Source organism: Pteropus alecto, unplaced genomic scaffold, assembly GCF_000325575.1.
Source record: "Pteropus alecto unplaced genomic scaffold, ASM32557v1 scaffold155, whole genome shotgun sequence".
In the NCBI taxonomy this organism is placed as follows: domain Eukaryota; kingdom Metazoa; phylum Chordata; class Mammalia; order Chiroptera; family Pteropodidae; genus Pteropus; species Pteropus alecto.
Window position 1 is genome coordinate 8,816,226 of NW_006438113.1, and position 23,904 is coordinate 8,840,129.

Consider the following 23,904-nt stretch of genomic DNA (forward strand, 5'->3'; position numbering starts at 1 on the left):
AAGGAGAAAGGACCATAGCCGTGAAGTCAGATGTCACTCAAAACTGATGACCAGTATGTCACATTCAGAGAGTTGCTTCTTATAGCAAAAAGCATCACCACTGCAACTCTTATTGAGACTTCTGAATCAAATGCTACTTTTTTTTTTTAATATCCAAAAAAGAACATCTGCTAGGATCAAAATCCTAAGCTTACAACCTTTCCAAGCTTCATGAAAAAGTAAATTTCATTAAAGTAGATTTTTCTTTCTGGAATAGGAAATACATTCTATGGGATATATTTGCCCTGCTAGGAGCAGGCCTTTTCTCCAAAGAGATTATCTACATTATAGGAATCAAAACTAAGTAGGAGATTAGACCTACTTGCTAGAAAAACCCTTTAAACCCTATTTCTGACATTTGAGATGTTTGATTAAGCAGCTTTCAGTGGAGACTTATATAAAGAGTTCTGAATGGTGTGAAATCAGAAGCTCTGTCCCTAAGGTAGACACAGATTTCAAGTAGCATACTTCACTCCAACTCCAAAGAAAATATATGATATTTAAAATTGATTCAAGGGTATTGGGTCCAGAAAGATAAAAGTTCAGTCACCATGAAAAATGTTTTAAAAAGTAAATAAGACTTTCTAGATACTATATCATTAGATACTTAGGATGCTGCAATAATATAAAAGAGTCAGAAATTAGATTAAAATTCAAATACTAGAGTCACCATGTGTTTCTCCATTTGGCATTCAAGGTCTCCTGTAATCTCTATGTAATAAATGAGGCACAATGACAGTGTTCTAAATATGGCATCTATTCAATGCTTGAGGCAGAACATATGGGGTGGGGGTATAGGGGCAGTCCTTCCACAGATCTACTACATTTCCTCCATTAAGAGGCCGTATTTCTCCCTGTCAATGTTTCTGCTCCACCTCATTGCTTAAAAAGCCTAAAATTCAAATATGAATCTTAGGTTGGTATATTACGATATTTCTTGGTACTTTTAATCTCAATTTAGGCTGTTGACAATTTAATGACAGCTTGTCCTAAAATTACTGGAAGCAACTACCTTTCAGCAAATACCTCTGACTGGGCAAAACATTAGAGTTTTGTAACCAAGAGTAAAATAGCTATTTTATTTTATTTCCAATTGTAATCAAACCAAAAACTGTGCGGCTTGAGTTCTGTCTTGAAATCATCATTCTATGCTTAGCATTTAATTACTTTTCAACTCAGTGTCCATTTATAAACTCAAGTCATGGAAAAGAATCTAGGAAAAGAATGGTTTTGCCAACTATGCCTTTTCGTGGGACTTCCATGGCTGGATGTTTAGGAAAACTACTACAAATCAAGATTTTAACTACTGTGTCTTTGAATTGGCTTTTATCAAAATGAAGTCCATGTGATCTTTTCAGTAGTGATATACACACTTGGTCTCTGAATATTATGCTTAGAAGCAGGATTCAGAAAAGTACAATTATCATGTAACAGAAGTGGACAAGACAGTGTCTTAAATTTTCACACTATCTCCCCAAGAATAAAGAACTCTCCTTGAAACTAAAGCAATATACCCATAGTATAGTAAGAGATTATACAAATATAGGTAAAACAATTTAAAAAATGTTTTTCACCTGGATTATGGAGATATGCCTAAAACGAGAATAGGAAAATTTGGGTGAATCTGAATCTTCAGAACTACAAATCCTCTCAAATCTTTAACTCCTTGCCAAACTTCCCAATTACCTATGCAAGAATTATACTTTTACATTTTACTTTTTAAATCACTGCTGGTAGAAGATATTTGTAACATCTACAATAAAATATTAGTATCTAAAATATATATGTCTCTCAGTAAATAAAAAAATATAAAAATGGATAAAGGAAATGTCAGACAATTCAAAGAAGAGAAAATCTGAATGGTCAAGAAAGAAAAAAAAATGGTCAGATTTACTAGTACTAAAGGCAATGCAAATTAAAACAAGATACAATTTTTCCTCTCATCATATTGGCAAACTTTTAAGTCTCACAGTAACAAGTGCTATAGAGATGAAGGAAAACAAAACTCCTATCTTCTCATCCATTGTCAGTAGGAACATACGTTGATTAACTACTCCGGAGAGTAATTCAGCAGTACCTGATAAAATTAAAAATCAGTACAGCAATTTTATTTAAAATATATACATTATAGAAAATTTCACTCAAATCTTTGAGGTGGAACATAAAACAATGTTCACTGCATTATTTATAACAGAACAAATTGGAAATAATTCAAACGTCTGTCAATGAGAAAAATAAATAAACAAAATGTATATTCATATGATGGAATAATATTTACTATTTAAGAGCAATAAACCGATTTATATATCTCATTTTGAAGAGGTCTAAAAATTTAATACAGAGTGAAAATGTAAGTTGCAAAATGATAAATGTGACATAATATGATTTATGTAAATATGTAGTCCTTTGATCTCATGTATTTATGTAAACATGTAAAAATTATAAGGAGTTCCGGACAAGATGGCAGACTAGGTAAAGGGAGGGTTCACCTGCTTCTATGACCGCATTAAAATTACAATCAAATTATAAAACAGACAACTTGGAGAATCACCTGAAGACTAGCTGATAATAACATACACATCTGGGGATATAAAGGAAAAGACACATGGAGACCAGTAGGAGGGGCGAAGGTGTGAAGCAGGCTGGTCCCATACCCACAAAAGGGAAATTGTGGCTGCAGAGGAATGAAGGGCTCTAGCCCCACACAGGGAATTCCCAGGCCAAGTTTCCAGTCCTGAAAAGAGGAGTTCTCACAAAATCTGACTGTAAAAACCACTGGGGACTCTGGCCATCTGGGTGAGATGGAAGGGACCTGAAAATGCAGACATTCCCTTAAAGGGCCCATGCACAGACTCACTCACACACAGATACTCACCCTGGGCTCCAGTGGAGGATCAGGAACTTGGGAAGCACAAGAGACATACAAGGAAAGACCGAGTTGTGTGAGGCCAGGAAAGGGGTGGAGGGACAGCTGTCCTTGATCCTCTGTCGGGCCCCTTCTTGAGCAGTCTACAGGTGGGCGCCATCTTGCCTGTGTTGAACCCTACCCCTGCACAGCTAACACAGCTAATTCTGAAACTGCACTGGCCCAGTGAGATCACCCGCTCCACCCCATGTCTCCCTGGGGCCCCACCCCACCCAGCCCACAAATTGCCCATGGTGGCCTGTTGCCGGACAGCCAGCCTCACCTTGAGCCTTCCCTAGACCACACATTCATTGGCAGTAAGCAGCCGTCAGCTCACAAGACCCACACATTTCGGGGGAGACTTTTGGTGGCAGGCTGCTGGTGCCAGACTAAGCTGCAGTACCTCTCGAGCGGATCGCAGGGATCTGAGGACCCAAGACGGACAGCGGCTGGCCTTGCTGCAATCTGAAACTTTTACAAGAAGCTGCGGAGTCAGCACAGGCACAAAAACCTACTCTGCAGTGGCCAAGTGAAACTCACTTGCTTTACCCCAGTGACTCCCTGAGTCCCCACCCCACCCAACTTGCATAACACCCAAAGGCTCTTCCAGCCATGGAGTCATACAGGCAGCTGGCAGGCAGTCCCAGGACTTGAGGTGTATTGGTCCTTTTGCTAAGCCACCCAGGCCCTATAATGGGGGGTAAATGACCTCAGCTCACAGGTTGGTCTCTCCTACTTGCCTCCAGATCCAGTATAGGCAGCAACCACTGTGGATTGCTTAGTAGCTCCTAACAGGTAGCCCCAAGCAATCAAGGCAGTGGCTGACTTGGTCTACACAGAAGCCCCTCCTAAGGGGGCACAGAACCAACACACCCAAAGACTAGTGTCAGACCACAACAGAGCACCAGCTGACTAGCCCCATAAGCAGTACAACTAAAGGACAGTCTCAATAGGTACACGAGACTTCTGAGACAAATCCCACTTCATGGGGTCAACTCCCCCACAGTAGCTCATACCCTGTGGGCGTGGCCAATCTCGATAGCCAGTCAACCTGCAAGTCAGTCCCATCCACTGACATACTAACAGCAATCTTGGCTTGGCAACAACAGGAGAACACACATAACCACACAAGGAACATGCCCAGAGCCCCTGGTGCATGGGATCAGGGAGACCATACCACTGGGCCACACAGGATACCTACTACATAAGGCCACCTGGTTGAAGCTCAGAGACATAACAAATCTTCCTAATACATAAAAATGAACACAGAGAGGCAAAATGAGAAAATAAAGAAACATTCTGCAAATGAAACAACAAGAGATAAAAGTACTAAATGAAATGCAGGCAAGCAACCTACCAGAGACAGAGTTCAAAACACCAGTTATAAGGATGCTCAATGAACTTAGGGGGAAAATAGATGATCTCGATGAGAACTTTAACAGAGAGATACTAAGTATAAAAAAAAGACATAGTAACCATAAAGAAGAACCAGTCAGAAATTAAGAATACAATAACTGAAATGAAGAACACATTAGAAGAAATCAATAGTAGAGTAGATGAAGAGAAGTATCAAAACAGAGACTTGGAAGACAAGGTAGCAGAAAACACCCAATTGGAACAGCAAAAGAAAAAAGAATTTAAAAAAATGAGGAAAGTTTAAGAGACCTCTGGGACAATGTCAAAAATACCAATATCTGCAACTTAGGAGAACCAGAAAAAGAAGAGAGGGAGCAAGGGATTGAAAACCTATCTGAAGATATAATGACAAAAATCTTCCCTAACCTGGTGAAAGAAATAAACACACAAGTCCAACAAGAGCAAAGAGTTCTAAACAAGAAGAACCCAAATAGTCCCACACCAAGACATATCATCATTAAAATGCCAAATTTTGGAAACAAAGAGAATCCTAAAAGCAGCAACAGAAAAGCAGCTAGTTACTTATAAGGGTACTCTCATAAGAATGTCAGCTGATTTTTCAACAGAATCTTTGCAGACCAGAGGGGATTGGCACAAAATATTCAAAGTGATGAAAAACAAGAACCTACAACCAAGACTACTCTACCCAGCAAAGCTATCAGTTAAAATGGAAGGTGAGATAAAGAGCTTCCCAGACAGGAAAAAGCTAAAGGAATTCATCACCAACAAGCCAGAATTACAAGAAATGTTAAAGGGACTTCTGTAAAAAGAAGAAGGGTTGGAGAAACCCATAAGTACAAATAATAAAAAGGCAGTAACTATGTACCTATAAATAATCACTTTAAATGTAAAGGGATTAAATGTTCCAATCAAATGACATAGGGTAGCTGAATGAATAAGACAGCAAAACAAGACTCATACATGTGCTATCTACAAGAGACCCACCTCAGATCAAATGACACTCACAGACTAAAAGTAAAGGGATAGAAAAGATATTTCAGTCTACGGCCATGCCACTCTGAACACACCAGATCCCATCTGATCTTGGAAGCTAAACAGGATAGGGCCTGGTTAATACTTGGATGGGAGACCACCTAGGAAGACCAGGTGCTGTAGGCGTTAAAAAAAAAAAAAAAGATATTTCATGCAAATGGAAATATTAATAAAAGCTGGGGTAGCAATACATAGGACAAAATAGATTTTAAAACAAAAGCTATAATAAGAGAAAAAGGTCAGTACATAAGAATAAAGGGATCAATACAACAAGAGGACATAACTGGAGTAAACATAGAGACACCCCACATAAGAGCACCTACATATATAAGGCAATTACTGACCGACATCAAGGGAGAGATTGACAGTAATATTCGTAATAGGAGACTTTAATATCCCATTGACACTGATGGACAGATCTTCCAGACAAAAAAAATCAATAAGAAAACAGCAGTCATAAATGACATACTAGACCAGATGGATTTAATTGATATCCTCAGAGCATTTCATCCCAAAGCAGTAGAACATACATTCTTCTCAAGTGCACATGGAACATTTTCCAGGACAGACCACGTGTTAGACCACAAAACAATTCTCAATAAACTAAGAAGTCTAAAATCATATCAAGTGTCTTCTCTAACCACAATGTTATGAAACTAGAAATCAACTACAAGAAAAAAACTGGAAAATACACAAACACATGGAAGCTAAACAACAAGCTACTAAACAATAAATGGATTAACGATGAGATCAAGGAAGAAATCAAAAGATACCTAGAGACAAACGAAAATGAGAACACAACTCAAAATCTATGGGATACAGTGAAAACAGTCCTAAGGGAGTAATTCATAGCAATACAGGCCTATCTCGAGAAACAAGAAAAATCTCAAATAAACAATCTAACCTTACACTTAAAAGAACTAGAAAAAGAACAGCACAGAAAACCCAAATTGAGTAGAAGGAAGGAAATAATAAAGATCAGATCATAAATAAACAAAATAGAGTCTAGAAAAACAATACAAAAGATCGATGAAACCAAGAACTGAATCTTTGAAAGGATAAACAAAAGAAAACTTTAACCAGACTCAACAAGAAAAAAAAGAGAGGACCTAAATAAATAATCAGAAATGAAAGAGAAGAAGTAACTATGGACTCCACAGAAATACAAAGGATTATAAGAAAATACTATGAGCAATTAAATGCCAACAAGTTAGACAATCTAAAAGAAATGGGTACATTCCTAGAAACATACCATCTCCCAAGACCGAGTCAAGAAGAAACAGAAAATCTGAACCAACTGATTACCACCAATGACTTTGAATCGGTAATCAAAAAACTTCCAAAAAACAAAAGTTCTGGACTGGATGGCTTCATAAGTGAATTTTAACAAACAATCAAAGAAGAATTAACACCTATTCTTCTCAAACTATTCCAAAAATCAAAAAAGAGGAAAGGCTTCTTAACTCTTTTTATGAGGTTACCATTACCCTGATTCTAAAACCAGGTAAAGACAGTACCAAAAAAGGAAACTATAGGCCAATATCTCTGATGAACACTGATGTAAAAGTCCTCAACAAAATATTAGCAAACTTAATTCAGCAATACATTAAAAATATCTTACACCACGATCGAGTTGGATTTATTCCTGGGATGCAAGGTTGGTTTAATATTTGCAAATCAATTAATGTGATACATCACATTAACAAATTGAAAGATAAAGGTCATACAATTATATCAGTAGATGCGGAAAAAGCATTTGACAAAATCCAGCATCCATTTATGATAAAAACTCTCAGCAAAGTAGGGATACAGGGGACGTACTTCAACGTAATAAAGACCATATATGAAAAATCTACAGCTAACATTATACTCAATGGGGAAAAGCTAAAAGAGTTTTCCTTAAGATCAGGAACAAGTCAAGGATGGCCACTTTCACTACTTCTATTCAACAGAGGATTGAAAGTCCTAGCTACAGCAATCAGACAAGAAAGAGAAATAAAAGGTATCCAGATTGGAAAAGAAGTAAAGCTGTCATGATTTTCAGATGACATGATACTATGTATTAGAGAACCCTAAAGATTCTATCATAAAACTGTTAGAAGTGATCAATGAATTCAGTAAAGTAGCAGGCTACAAAATTAATATTCAGACATTGGTTGCATTTTAAATACCAATGATGAACTATCAGAAAGAGAAATTAAAAAAACAATCCCATTTAAAATTGCATCAAAAACAATAAAATATCTAGGAATCAAATTAACCAAGGAAATAAAAGGCCTGTTCTTGGAAAATTATGTCATTGAAAAAGAAATTGAAGATACAAATAAATGGAAGCATATACTGTACTCATGAGTAGGAAGAATCAACATGGTTAAAATGGCCATACTGTCCAAAGCAATCCATAGAGTCAATGCAAACCCTATCAGTATACCAATGGCATTTTTCAGAGAAATAGAATGAATGATTCAAAAATTTATGTGGAACCATAAAAGTTCCCGAATAGCCACAGTAATCTTGAGAAAGAAGAAAAAAGTTGGAGGTATCACAATATTTTATATCAAATCATACTACAAGTCTATAATAATCAAAATAGCATGGCACTGGCATAAAACAGACATGCGGATCAATGGAACAGAACAAAGAGCCCAGAAATAAATCCATACCTACATGGTCATTTAATCTATGATAAAGGAGGCAAGAATATACAATGGTATAAAGACAGTCTCTTCAACAAATGGTTTTGGGAAAACTGGACAGATACATGGAAAAAAAAATATATGAAACCAGACCACCTTCCTACATCATATACAAGAATAAATGCAAAATGGGCTAAAGATGTAAATGTAAAACCCAAAACCATAAAACTCCTAGAAGAAAACATCTCTTCAGACAAGGAAACGAAAGAAAAAATAAACAAATGGGACTACATCAAACTATAAAGTTTTGCACAGCAACAGATACCATCAACAAAACAAAAAGACAACCTATTGAATGGGAGAAGATATTTGCCTATGATGCATCTGACAAGGGGTTAATATCCAAAATTTATAAAGAACTCATGCAACTCAACGACAACAAAAAAATCAAGCAATCCCATTAAAAAAAATGGGCAGAAGATTTGAATAGGTATTTCTCCAAAGAAATGAACAAACTAAATGAAAACAGAATCTCAGATACAGACAACAAACTGGTGATTGCCAGAGAGGAGGAGTGTCGGGGGCTAGGTGAAAGAGGTAAAGGGATGTAAAAGTACAAATTGGTAGTTACAAAATAGTCACAGGGATTTAGAGTACTGCAGAGGGAATATAGTCAATAGTATTGTAGTGGTTGTGTGTAGTGCCAGATGGATGCTCATTGGTGGGATCACTTCATAAATTATATAAATGTCCAACCATTGCACTGTATACCCGAAACTAATATAAAGTTTTAAAAAAACTTTGAAAAACAAATATCACAATAAAAATACATAATCTATATTTATATATTAAAATATATAAAATATATTATCTATATAATCTATATAATCTTTTTTAAAAAAAAGAAGAAATGGAGAAAAACTCTCAAAAAGTAGGAAAGGAACAAAGAGTTGTAAAATAAGAAAAATAAAAACATTAAAATTAGGGGAAATAGATAAAGGGCATATGAGAACTCTCTGTAAAACTAAAAATATTTCAAAGTAAAATGTTTTAGAGGTAAAGCTATTGGGAGAGAAAAGCTTTAATAGCTCTTCATTGCCTATAACCGCACTGTCCAATATGGTAGCCGTGAGATCATGTGGTTATCGAGCACTTGAAATGTGGCTGGTATAAACTGAAAAATGCTATAAGTATACACATGGGATTTTAAAGACTTAATATGAAAAACAAGAGAATAACACATATCACTATTTTTAGATTGATTGCATGTTAAAATAACATTTTGAATATATTGAGTTAAAGAAAATATATTATAAAAATCGAAAAAAATAAAAAAATAAATATTATAAAAGTTATACACTAAATTTATGGAAATGGTTGCCTCTGCCTGTGAGCAGAATAGGACTGGCGCTAATGGGATGTAGGGGAGCTTCTATTTCATACATAAGGTTTATTTGTTTTATTTGTAGACAAGACTTGAAACAAATATGTCAAAATATTAGAAAATTACAGAAATTTAAAAACTTTTCTGTATTTTTGAAATTATCCAAAATTAAACATGAGCATTGAAAAAACAAAGACCCCTGTTTCATCTCTGATCCATTCAATCTTATAGTACTGTGAACCCATAATTACAGGAAATTTCCTCTAACAATTTTCCAGAACTTGTACAACATGGATCAGAGTCATCTCTGGTTGACTTTTTGTGATGAAATATCACATTTCTGTTTCTTCTAAAAGCTTTTGAGTGTGACAATAGAATGGAGAAAATTGATAAATAATAGTAAATATGTATCTCCTTTATACCAAGGCTTAAAATCCTCATTCCAGCTTAGGAAGTCCTCTTGCTTAAGATTTGTCAAAGCATACTGAAGGTTTCTGTTCTCTTCTCCTACTCACAATTTGAGAGTTGCTAATAATTTTTTAAACTCACATCAATAATGATAATAGTCACTAATATACTGCACTCTGCAATTTCTATAATGCAGAAAGGAAGGTAGAACTTTGGCAACCTTTTTGGAAAAGATTCAACTAAAGTACAGTACTCTCTACAAGAGACTTGCAAAGTGAGAATTTTACTCTGTGGTTATAGAAAACAAATGTCTTTAGATGAATATGTAAAATTCAAGCCCCTTCCCATTGGATGCATTCTATGGAAACCTGCATCCCCATGGATATTTCTGAATATCACGGATGCCCTGAAAGAACATGATACAGACCACAGAAGGAGAGAGATTTGGCAGGCTTCAAAACAAGAAGGGGTGGCTACGAAGTTGTTTAATAGCCATAAATCTCCTACAATTTTTCACAAAATACCATCTAAGACCACAGCTCCACAACTCATTCCCCATCACTCAGCTCAAGTGGAGCGCTTTGGCATGCTCACTCACCCTTAAATCATACACCGCAAAAAGTGATCCTAGGTCTGGGAAATTTGTCAGCCTCTTTCAAGTAAAAGCAATCTTCACTTTTCATCACAATTCATTCCCCGAAACAGTGATATAAAGCTGACTCGTCTAAAAACACTTATTTTCTCTCATAAGAAAAAGCATCACTCATTTAGTTATCAAGTATTTAATAACTACTTATCACATGCCAAGCCTTGTGCTGGGAATACCAAGAAAAGTAAAACGAGGACCTTGGTTATATTTCCAACTCATAAAAAAAAAAATTATAAGCATGATTAATACCGGTTATTGAGAGTCACTAACTCATAACATGATCCTCTGTACTCTGAATTATCACAGAATTTTGTCTCTGACCTCTATTATGGTACTTGAACACATGGAACAGTAATTACATCTTTGCTTGTTTTTTATTCAAACTAACAAAGAGCTTCAAGATTAACTATATTAACTTCCAAGACTAACTATACTATTAATCCAGGTATCCAGCATGCTGCCAGAAAAAACGAAAGAAATCAATGCATGATGCTAAATGAATTAAACATTTTAATGTCAAAGACAAAACCATACACCATGATTGTAATTCGACACAAAAATGTGAGCCAAGTTGCCAGAATCAGAGGTAAAGACTTGCCAGCATCTGAAGAATTAAGTTGGAAGCCAAAGAACAAGCCTGAAGGTAGAGTCTTCCAATCTGCTCATAGGTCAAGGCACCAGGCCTTTCACTGTGAAGCAAGACAGAAAGCTTCCACCATAGATGCATTGGATTGAGAATGATGGACAGGGGTGGATGCAAGAACAGCAATACCTTGTCCAGAGCCAAGAGCCAAGAAATTGAGAGGAAAAAAACAAAAACAAAAACCAAACAAAGAACAGGTAAGATAGGTATGAGAGTGAGTCAGTAACCAAGGACCCAAGAGAGATCCCAAAGGGACAAATGGCAGAACTGGGGTAAAAGCTGAGCATTCAGCTAAGTTAGGGAGCTAAAGTGAAATTCAGACCAGAAGGCAGTCAGAGAAAGGGTAGAGTGCAGGGTGGGGAGTGGGGGATGCCAAAGTCCTCTCTGGAATAAGGAAGCTTTTTGTAAACAACAATCTGGAGCTTCCCATTGTTTTTATCTGATCTAAAGGGGGCCCAGTGTTGCCAGTTCTGGCATCAGGTCCAGAGTTGTAATTCAGAAATATTTATGGGAGGAAAAGAAGAAGGAAAGCTAGAATGCAGGTAGAAAGAACCAGGAATGGTTAAAGGAAGAAAGGGCTTCGACTTGGGCATTTCGTGGGCCTTTACATAAATTATCAAATCATAGACTGTGACATTTTTTAAAGACCTTACAAATCATTTAGAGCAGTGTCTTTCAAAATATTTTTTAGCAGATATTTATATAACAAGAAAAAATAAGAATAATCTAAAGATTGGGCATTATGGAAATAATCATAATTTCATATGGAAACCATATAAAATTATAATATAAAAGAGAACTAGGTAAATATTTCACATAACATTAAGTGAACACAGTAAATATAAAAATAGTACATGAACTGTGATTTTTAAAGATATAAAATTTGTAAGAGTTAAAAGTTAATGAGCAAAAATTGAAAGATTTTTGTTACCAGTGTGATTTATGTCTCTGGCCCTTTGGGATTGCAATAACCAGTGGTGTCTGGAGTCAACCTGTACCAGCTGTGTCAGTTATTAAACACAGCCATTATTTAAAATGAAATTATGTACACTTAAAAATGGATAAATTACATTAAAAGTCAAGGTAATATAACTCATCACTTCCTACTTATTTTACAAAATTTTACCATTATTTATGCTCTTGGAATTATTTATGTCTATTGTATTTACATCATGAAAATGCTATGTAATGATGTCCTAGTTCACATTCCTTCTCAGCTCTTCAGTGATGTCACTTTGGAGCGTGACATCGGCCATGGTGGGACTATTTACAGCAGAAATTGGCAGATGCTACAAATTAGAGATTATTATTTTATTGACTTACTAAACTTAAGAAAGTGATAAAAAAATATTAATGATGCAGGTTAAACTTAAAAGTATATTGTGTCTGTAGCCATTACAGTGTGAATAGTATAAAAAAATTAGACATATTTTTCCAATATTAAAAAAAATATTTGATTCAGTAAAGAAGTTGCTTATAATCATTGACAAAATGGTGAAGTTCTGACATATTCAGTAATAAAGGAAAATAGTTAATATTTATCATTTGCAATCTTAGGTTGGCCTGGATCCGTGAATTTGGCCAAAATAATCGAAAGTATTCTGTGAAGATCAATTGGCTGAATGGAATTTATAACAAAAAGTATTATACATTTAAATGTTATTTGTAAATTGTGTTACTTATTCTTTATATACATAAAAATTACGATAAGCTTATGTACACATATCCATGCATAATTCTTTTTCCAGAGAGCTGGTTCTTGAACATTTACCAGCACACTATTATATATAACCCTTATTAAATAACATTTACAGCATGTTTGAGGCTATAGAGAAAAGGGCTATGTTATGGTTTAGAAATGGAAAGAGTAGTAAGAAAAAAAGCTAATTAAGCTTCAAGGATTCTGTCCTTGACTTATTTACAACTTGGATATCTTGTTTCTCTCTTTCCTATACTGGAATGCCTTACTGACCAAGATTTAGAGCCAGGCTCCATCTGGTTCTATGACCTTGGACAATTAAACTCTTTAAGCCATACTTTCCTCCACTGTAAAGTGATAATAGTAATAATAGTCATGATAATGATGGTGATGATAGTTAAAAATAGCTAACAGTTATTTGTGCTTACTTTGTGTCTGGGACCATGCTAAACACTTTCCATATATTAATTTATTCAATATTCACAACACTTCCATGAGCCAGTTGTAATCCCTATTAGTGCTGCACAGATGAGGAAAAATGGGGCCCAGAGAAGTTAAATAATTTGACCGAGTTCTCATGTAGGATCTTGGGTTACTGGTACATGGCAGAGCTGGGACACAAATGCAGGCAGCTTGCCTCCAGGGGCTACTGTCTTAACCATTATGATGCTATACCACCTGTCTTCCCAATAAAGGTGAAGATTACATAAGGTAAGAGACAAAGATCTTAGCATTGCTCACTAAATATTAACTATGATTTATTTTTTCTTCATTCTAATTTTGTATAACATCTTATCTCTTCAGCTAGATTTAAGTTTCTTGAGAAGTAGGGCTGTTTCAATGTTTCGTGGCTTCTCCTACCCTTCATAGTAGCTACGACAGGGACACGTACACCACTTGTAATAAAATATTTATTACATAAACAAACTTTAGTCCTCACTTGTCAAGCAGAAAAGCATTACCAAGATCCCTTCCAAGAGCAAAAATATTGAGATCTTTAGCCTAGTTATAACCTGAATTCACCCATAGATTCACAGCACTATTGTGATGGTCTATCTTTAGTAAATAGCTGCATATGGCATTTCTCATCTGGGTTTTTAGGGCTGACTTAGAAATAATAATATCTCATGGTAATCCTACAGGCTTGATTTATTTTGGCTTAAAAGAAGGAACTTGCCTCATGTGTCTCTCTTCCTCTCACGGAGATTTTTATTCTTGAAGGCTACAGGTCAAGTTCTGTCCTTGGAACCAAAGTAGTTTTCCAAAATGAGGTGGAGCCAGCTCTGTCAAGCTAGGCCAGATCTGCTGTCAGAGCCTTTCCCAAATACATCAGGCCCTCTGCTTGTAAAAATAAATTGATACCAATGTAAGAAATTTATTAGGAGATGACAGCCCGGTTTATAATGGAAATATGGAGAAAACATCATCCTTCAAAACTGACAGTTTATCCATCATGCCTCAGATTCCTGAGATAGAAGCAGACACTGTCACATACAATCCGCTGAGGACACGTCTTCTTGGATTTCCTTATGACAGGAAACTATGAAATAATCCAGAAGAAGGGAAGGACTTGTGCTGCCCTTAATATGCTCAGCAATAAATTTTTAGCATTAGCAGAAGAAACATGTGGCCAAGGAAATGAATGATGCGGGAAATCAGGAGGCCTGGAATTCTCAACTGGCCCCTTCTTTTCTCTCAGGGGTGATAAACTAGGACAGGGGTCAGAGAGGGTTACTGCACCGCTGTGAGGGACATCAATATCCTGTTATGTGTAAGCAAAACCAACAGGTGGCAGGGCACCACTGTGGACACATCACAGTTGGCTCTGCTCGAGGTTTGGGGACCGGGTCACCTTGCCCCACTAACTTTCCAACTGTGGTTATTTTGCTTAGCTTGTTATTTGTATTGATAAACTTGAGAAAATTCAGGAAGGCCACTTTAATTAGTAATAAATGCGAGGGTATTTGTGGGGATCACAGGAGGCCGATCTTTGTAGGCTTAATGAGGTGACCTACCAACCTCTTATGAAATAATTGTGTATCGCATGAAAAGCTGCTTTGGAAAATATAATCATAGTACAAAATCGGAATGAAATGAACGTGGTATTAAAGGGAAAAATACTGCCAATTTTATAGGGTCTTAAAATATTTACGTTCTAAACTTGCATTCTTTGGAGTTTTGCTGAGGGTTGCTAGACTAGAAAACTTTTTTAATGAGATAAATGCATATTTTTTAACTTTACAGATCTTTTTTAGAAAAAATAGAAAGTCATATATGTGAAACAGAAACCTAAAAAAGGCAAGTATGGCTTTAATGGCCTTATATTCTAAATTTATGCTTTATGTTAGAAAAAATAAAGGCATGGGAAATTTCATTTAAATGTGAATAACATGCAAGGAATGTTTGATGCCAGTTTCTATCTGATTAAAGTATTAGGAGAACATGGATATGATATCCCCCAAAATTTGAGTTATATTTTATTTGTTGCAGTATGTGGATATGAATAGGATAGGTACATTCTAGGGTTACTTAAGCACAAATACAGGGTTTTTATCTACTTCCTCAAATAAATCCCTAATAACAGCAGCAAAATGAATTACAGGCTGATCAAGTCCTTCTTCATAGGTATCAGTGTTTGGAAAAACACAAGCGAGTCTGTTTTTCTTAGACACTGAATCCTTTAAATGTTCTCATCTTCTGAAAGCGGCAAATGAACTTCTAGTTGTTCACATTTGTTTCAGCCAATTTTCCCGATTCCCTGTCTCAAGAAAGAACTAAAACTCTGTTGACACTACATGACCAAGTTAAATATATCTGTGTTTCCTTTTGCTTTCTATATAAGTGCATGCCAGCATGACTACATTCATCCAGAGTTTATTTCAATATTAGTGAAAAACAAGCCATTTCTCAGTTTAATGAATAGCATCAGTGTCTGCCTTTTAACCAAAAATGTGACCTTAAACTTGATGGATCTCACCAGAAGGCACATTTTCAAATTATTTTTCTATTGGAGGTTATGAATGTCGCTTCCCAAATTATTGTGACAGCTGTGAGGGGAAAGCCCGCATCACAGATACAACTTAGAAACAACACTCGACCTAACAAAATGGTAGTTTCATTTGTGAAACAAGAAAAAGGAAATGAAAAAGAAAGCATATGCCATTTGGGCCGGGGTGGGGGGCGGGGCGGCGCGGGTGCAGGGGGGCGGTGAAATACCTCCTTTGAGCTTTACACAAGAGAAAAGAGTCATGTTAAGCCGCCGAACTCCCTGTACTTTTTTGTTACTACCATTTTTGTTTCCAAATCATTCTAAATTGGGAAGGCGAAGGCTGAGCATTACTAATTCCAAAAACTCCAAGAGGACATCGGATATTGCTTCCTCATTAAGGATGATAGAGTGTAATTGATGTGCCTGGTGCCTGGCCAATTCCAACTTTTTGAGAATACCCCTTAATGTGCGGACATTATTTTTGGACTACTGAATGCCAGAAAATAATGAGCTGGCATTCAGCTTTGGTGAATAAGACCCTGAATTTTCATCTAAAAGCAGTTTTGAGTTATTGCTATAGATAAGGTGTAACTGTGCAAGGGAATTTTATCCATGTTTCTCCCATGAATCATAAATGAGAAAAAAAATTACAGTCTAAATTGCACTTAAAAGGAATAAAGTCTTTTCATGTCATACATGATTTATCAAAATGATCTCATTTTAAGGGTACTGTGGTGTATCTTGATTAATCACATTAGGAAGCGTGATGAATGGCCTCTTTAATGGTACCACAGGATTTATGGGCAACATCCCGACTTGAACCAGAAGGGTAAGAAGTAAAATATACAATAGATAGCTAATGCAGATAGGGTGTCAGTAATGCTCTGACTTGTTTTAAAATTATACTGGGAGCTTTAGCTTCAGGAGATTCTGGATCCGCCAGGTGGTGGAGAGCAAACACGTTTTGCACAGGAACTTGAGTGTAACCATGAATACAGCATAACCCTTCCCTAACCTGTTGCAATGCAAGTAAAATCACTCTGCTGGACCATAAAAAGAAGAGGCATCTGTGAAATCTGAACAAATCGTGTAAATTCCTAGTAGGAAGAGGGGGACCCTACCTTTTGAGATCAACGTTCCTTCTCCTACTGCCCTATTCCAATATCCTCTTCACATTTCTCCTTAATATCCTAAATGCCTTTTTTTAAGCCTCCTCGAGTCTGCCCCCACTAATTTCCTCTAAGGCTGACAGATCAGAGGCTTTTCTCGAACTGTTCCTTTTAGAGCTGAGGAGCCCTCCTCGTAATCCTGCTGCTTGTCTGCAATTAATCCTTCCAGTTGCCACATTATTAACACCACCACCCACAGACAGAGGAAGCCCCCGACCCACTGGACACTGGCTCCCGTCTGAAGCTTCAAAGGTGCCAATCACACCCTAGTCAGAAAGGTGCCTGCTGTCAGCATCAGAGGTTTGCATCCTCTCCTCCCTGCTGATCAAACATTCTTCCTCAGAAGATTAATTCAGAGTCTCCGCCCATTTCCTCCCATAACCCAACGATCCATCTTTGCTTGGAAAAAGGGAAGCCACGGATAATAGAAGCCCTTTCAAAACAAAAGCTGGGCAAAGGCAAATTTAAGTCCCAGCTGTTATCAACTTTTTTAAAAAACTCATTTAAACACCTTAAGGCAATGAGGATTAGGGCCTGGCCTGAAATGCCATTCTTTGATCAAAGACCCCGAGACTTTACGCAAACATAATCACTAGGCAATGGATGCCTCTCTCAGAAGGCTGAATTGATTTGTTTGACCGCAGTGCCTAGGATGGGCAGAAAAGCTTCACACTTGTTTTCAACTCCCAGCATACACATTACCAGGCCAAGAGACATAGAAATTATATATTTTTTTCTTATGTCTTAGTTGGAACAAAGTCATTTGCAGATTCAGACATAGCTGTGGGGAGAGGGTGTGGAGAGTGCGTAACATGGGTACTTGCTAGAGCCTGTGCCATTGGGGGCGGGGAGCAGAAAGCCCAAGAGAGAGAGGTGAGAAATAAGTGAATCCATTGTCTCTGATGTGAAGCAAAAGTGACTTCACAGAGAAAGACCCATGTTTACATTTGCCGACTCTACCGGAATCTTCTCCAGTCACCTAGTAACATAGTTACCAGTCCCTGTCTATTAAAGTGGTCTTAGTAAGAGAACCAGCAGGACCTTTCCCAAGGGCCACTGAACAGCCACCAGGTGATTCATTTGCCAAGTCTCTCACTATCCAGCAATGTGTTTTATAGGATCAGGTGCCAGGACTGACTCACAGTAAATCTTCAATAAAAACTTTTGAGATGGCTCAATAACAAATTTTCATATTAAATTATGGCTCAATAGTGTTTACACTTATATACGTATCTAGAAGTAAATAATCTTGAAGTTGCACAATAAAGAAAATATTTAATATGAAGGTTTAAGGGACAATTGAAAATCAATATTCAAGCACAAGAAGAAGTCTTTATAAAGAGAAGGTTAATTGGGCTTTTGTCTTTGGATTTTGATAAGGGTTTTTTTTTTGGAGGGGGGTCATTTTGTTACCCTACAGAGATACTGCTGGAAAATAAAATTAAAGTCACGCATAATTAAGAATTCTTGACTGATACGATTATATTGGGGCAACTGACCACATATTTCCAGGGTAGGTTGTAAAATCTCCCATGTTGAAAAGTTCAGAAAGGAAAAGTTCTTTTTTTTGGTTGTAAGTGATAAAATCCAATTCAAAGTACTTTTGGAAAATAAATAGTGAAGAGAGGCTTTAATGATTCCAACTTTACAGAGTTTCATGTGTGGCTGGATCCAGGTGCTCAAACTTATCTTTAGGACTTTCTATCTCTTTGCTTTGTACTCCTCCAAGCCAGCTTCAGTTTCCCCATGTGGTGACTTCCCAGGAGCTCCAGATCTATGTCTTACCATCTTCAAAGACAGTGGAAAGAGTTTCTGTTTCCTTAAAGTTTCAGGCAAAATCCGATGGCCTATTTTGTGTTAAATGCCCCCCTTTAGTGAATCTCTGTGGTCGGGAAAAGGAACACTTTGCCTGATTGGGCCTAATCGTGTGCCCATTCCTAGTGATGAGATAGCAAAATGGCTCCATGAGAGCACTATACACTAAAGGTAGTGGGGTGATGGCTCTCAAGAGGTAAATTTGTTCTAGAATACAGTGTAGTGGGCACCAAAAGGGCTGAAAGAGCAAATCCTTCTTCAGAAGCACACAATTTCTTATGTAAGCCTTTTGGAGCTACTCACTGCATGCCAGAAACATTCAAAACACCTCATCACCATCTTTGGGCAAAACAGCCTGCTATTCAGTAGCCAATCCTGAGTCATCACCAACATCAACAAAAGGCTTCCACATCCCCAAAATCTTCCCCACAAGGCCTTCCAGATACTGTATAGTCTAAACTTTTCAGGCTCTCAGTTGACACCAGACAGCTTTAACATACAATTATTTATTAACAAGTTTGGGTATCCCACAGAAGATGAAATAAAAACAGCTACAGCAAAGGGAGCAAACGACACGAGGGAAAGGCCAATGATGGCTCCTGGGATCATAGTACAGCATGGAAAAGGAGAACAAAGACACAGACACACAGACTGAGAACTGAACCACTGAACATCACAGGAGACCTTTGGGATGATGACACCCCATCCTGCCACCCTACTCCCTCACACATAATCATGTCAGTAGGATAAAGTTAAAATTAGTTTAACATTTCCTGCATAAGTCAGCAATTATATATTTAATTACTAATTAGCATGTATCAAGTAGCTACTGGCTACTGAAATGGGACGTCATTCCATTTTTGTCCACGTGAAACAGCACCACAAGAGAACGTGTGACCAGTATGGAAAAGTAGCATGGGTAGGTGCTATGAGAACACCATGCTAAAAAGTTTTTATCCTAATCTATGTAAACTTCAAATGTTTGGGAAAATAAATTCTAATGGATGTCTGTCGTTTCCCAAAGGCATTGCTCTGCCACTCTGTCTCTTGGCCCTCTTTTTTCTTCTTTCTAAAAGTGATGTCAAGGATGTTTGCCCTGGATGCATCCAAGAACCCAGATTCATTGCTCTCTAAGTAGACGAGGACATTGTGTTTTGGGAAGCTTAGATAATTCCTTGAAGATCAGTGTCATATGTGAAACTGGGACCCTGGCACACTTAGGACTGGCTACTACATTTGAGTTTTCTGGGAGTCTCGTATCCCCATAGAGACTCAAAGAAAGCAAGCAGGGTTCTCTTCTTAGCAACTCAATAATACCCACTACGGTAACTACAACAGGATACATTCCAATGCTAGGCCACTAAAACTCTTCTGGGCTAGAGCCCACATGCTCTGAGTGTCTACATGAGGAGAGCTAAAATCATGAAGAAAAACCATGAAGCTTGGATGAGGACTTCTTGAAAGGGTTGCAGAAGTGGTATGTGCATAGTACATATGCATGTATGTCGATTGTAGAGGAGAGGGTAAGGGTATAGAAGACTTCAAGTTCTAAACACAGTCTTTTCCATAAAGTTAATATTAATCTCCAGTTTGTGAAATCTTCCTAGTCAAGGACTTTATCTTCTCCCAAGTAGCAGAAAACAGACGTCTGTCTAATCTGGACATCTAATAGTCTCTTTACTCTCTAGATTCAAACATGTTACCTTTACATTGTTAAACATTAATTTTCACAATATTAATGCTTTTATATTACAAAAATTCAGTTGATATTGTAGAATGGAGTCAAGAAAAATGGTGGGAAATTGGTGAATGTGCATTTAAGAAATAACCCCAAAACATTTTTATTCCTTTTTTTCATAATTATTTGAAAATAATTCACAGGCCTTTTTTCCTTATTTTATATCATCAATAATTGTTGACATGAAAAGTTTCATCCATCTAAATATATGTGTGTAAAGCTATTTCCTTGACGGATTCCAGATCCAAACACGTAAGAGAGTACTACATGAAAAATGACTGAACAAGTATCGTAATCAGTAAGTCTTATATCCTGTGCAATATTTCTAATCATTCTAGCAGCCTTATTCTCCCTGTGGTCAAAGGAAAATTCAAAATTGACTGACAGCTTTATTTTGTAAAGGAATACTACCATAGATAGCCTTTAAAATCTTAGTTTAAACTCTTCGAACACCCTGTAGCTAGAAGGATTCAGTCATTGACAAAGTATGCAGGAACCTACCCTAGTGAAAAATCCCATCCTGGGTATAGGTAATACCTAGGACAGTCCAAATGCCAAAAAATGAGAAAAGAAAGAGGGTATGTATGTGTGTGGCGGTGGCGGGGGGGAGTGGGGGGCAGATTATGCAAAAGAAAAGAAAATTTTTAAAGAGAAAAGAAAAAAAAGATATTTTGGAGTTATTTCTCCAAATAAGAAATCCATTAAACCATTTTCCACTATTTTTCTTAACTCCATTCTACTACATCAACTATAATTGGTACCAGTTGTAAAATAGGAAATCCCTATATGTTCTACGAGCCCTCCTTTCTCTTTTCCCCATTTAGGATTCCTAGGTTCTGAAAGACAAACATGGCCACAGAAACCCAAATCTGCCTTTCCCAGTTCCTGAGTTTATCCTGCAACTACACATTCATAGCCAGTTTACAGAAAGGTGAATGACACTGTGGTAAGGAATACAACGAAGACATACAACCTAGATGGTTACAAAGGACCAAGATCAAAAAAACTCTAAATAAAGATCCATGGAGAACATGGGCCTATGGTTTGGCCAATATGAAGCAAACTCCACTCTATTTTCTAAAATTGGCCTCTCTTCCTCCCATCTCCATCTTTATCAGAGAATTACTATAGATTCAATTAACTGAGCAAACTTATTTTAGAGAAGACACAGTTCCTGGCAAAGTCACATTATGTCTTACTCAAAGTGACCACCCTTTGACCATCTTTTTAAAACAGAATTTGCTCGTGCCTCTCTTCCGCTTAAAAATCAAGTTATTATTTCCCTTGCTCTTGAGATAAATAGAAAGCACCATACGCTGCCTAGAAGGCCCTCTGCCCTGGCCCTCGCCAACTTCTCCAGTCCATCTCTCATCTTTATCCCCTCGCCCCGTGAGCCAGTACCTGAGGTGCCAGGCCCCATCCTGCCCAAGATCTTTGCATAACCTAGTTTTTTTTCCTAACCTCCTCTCCCCAAGTTACCTAGTTAATCTCTTACCTTTCGAATATCAACTCATGCATTACTACCTCAGAAAGATTTCCCCGACATCACTTTTACTTCCAAGGACCCCGTAACTGTTTTCTGTGAAATATCGTAGTTTGTAATTATCTTATTAATATATTTTAGCAATGTTTCCAGACGGTTTGCTCCTTGAAGGTAGTGTTCCACATCTTCTAAAAGTCTGGCTTATAGTAGCTTCTCAATAAATATACATTATATAGTGAAACGAATTTAAAACACTGAACAACAGCATCTAAGAACCAAGGGTAACAAGAAACACACATCTGCCCAGACTTAGTCACCCTCTATACTGAAGGTGATCTTCTCCCCACAGAGCTCCTAAATTCAGAAAAGCTGGCACACAGAGTCCCCCAATGCTTTAATTTTCCATGCACAAGCTCATTTCAAGCACAGCCTGGTTGTGAAAGGACTTTAATATACACTTAAGCCAAAAGAAGTCATCCAATGAGAGTTTAGAACAAAGGAAAACCTCCCTCCTGTACTTCAAGCTAGTCTACAAAGGGAAAACACAAAACACAAGCCCATTGTTTTCAAGATGCATTCAAGTCTGAGATCTGGGGTCTAGCAAGAGAGAGACTGGCCCTTAGTGATCAGAGATAGCAACAGCTTTGCTCAACTTTCCTTTTGCTAGAACAGTCTTTCTCTGTCCCCTGATAAACGACTAATGAAAAGTTTAATCTAAATAAAGGTATGGATGGGCTGGCCCCCAGGAGTTCAGGTGAGCATCCCTTATCATCGTCCTTCGCTCCTCCAGGGCCCTAAGGTTAGGGCTGAGAAGGTGACAGAAGCTGTTCAAGAGTCTTCCAGGGCTGTCATCAGGAGAGAAAACTGAGTCGTAGTACGGCCCTCTTGTCACAGGGCTCAGCCGGCAGAAGGGGGTGCTGTAGTGTAACCTATTTGGGATGCAAATGGAGTGCTTCCGCAAGCTGCAGATTAAAGCCGCTGCCTGGCAGGTCCTCAGCGGCACTAAATGTTGGATTCCTGCTTGTCACTGCTCACTGCAGGTCATTAATAGAACTCAGAATGGTGTTACTAAATGTGAACATTACAAAAACTTATAATCAGGGGAAAAAAAACAAAAAGAGTTCAACTCATTCAGCTCTATGGAGACATTTATTCAAGATCTCCAGAGTTCAACAATTTTATTAGCTTTAGATTGACAACTATCTATCACAGACCTACTACCCGATAAAAAGGTAGAGAGAGAGATTGAGAGAGAGAGAGAGAGAGAGAGATAGGGAGAGAGAGAGAGAGAGAGAGAGATAGGGAGAGAGAGAGATAGATAGAGAGACAAACTGAGAGAAACAGAGATGGAAGGAAGGCAGGAAGGGGAAGAAGAGAGAAAGGAAGGAAGGGGAAGAAGAGAGGAAGGAAAAAGGGAGGGAGGAAGGAAAGGAGGAAGGAAGGAAGGAGAGATTTAAAACTCTCTGTGTGTGCCTATGTATAGCAAGAAAGAAGGAAGAGATTACTTCAAATGAAAAGGTTTTATAGATGGGGCCATGGAAAGCGAGTGCTGGAGGGATACCTCCCTTCCTCTGGGTTGAACTTCCATAGACATGGGAGAAAAGATCAGAACAAAACCTCCAGCTTCCCAACACCAAGCCAGCTGGTACTTAGGCTTTGTTTTCTGACCAAGTCAGGTGCTCATTCTGCCAAGCGGGTTTTCCTTTTTCCCTTTACTTCAGCCCATTCCTGTTTTCTTCAACTGGAGCTCCTCAAGACTCATCAAAAACACGATTTAATTACATCTCCAAAAGAAAAAAAAGGGGAGGAGTGTAAACATGACTCCTTTTTATCTCCTGATACATCTGGACAAGTAGACAATGTGCTAAAACAAAATAAATCTGCCCTGACAGTCACATCAAAGAGTTCAGCAAGGGGCTTGCAGCTACTTAAAGCGCG

General features: G+C 37.6%; 1 protein-coding gene and 1 pseudogene across 2 annotated transcripts in view; one reads left to right on the forward strand and one right to left on the reverse strand.

Moving 5' to 3' along the window:
* LRMDA (leucine rich melanocyte differentiation associated) overlaps positions 1-23,904 on the reverse strand; it is a 977,969-nt gene that overhangs the window by 192,385 nt on the left and 761,680 nt on the right. The gene's annotated exons all lie outside the window — the stretch shown is intronic.
* On the forward strand, positions 5,361-5,479 carry LOC112482788 (annotated as a pseudogene).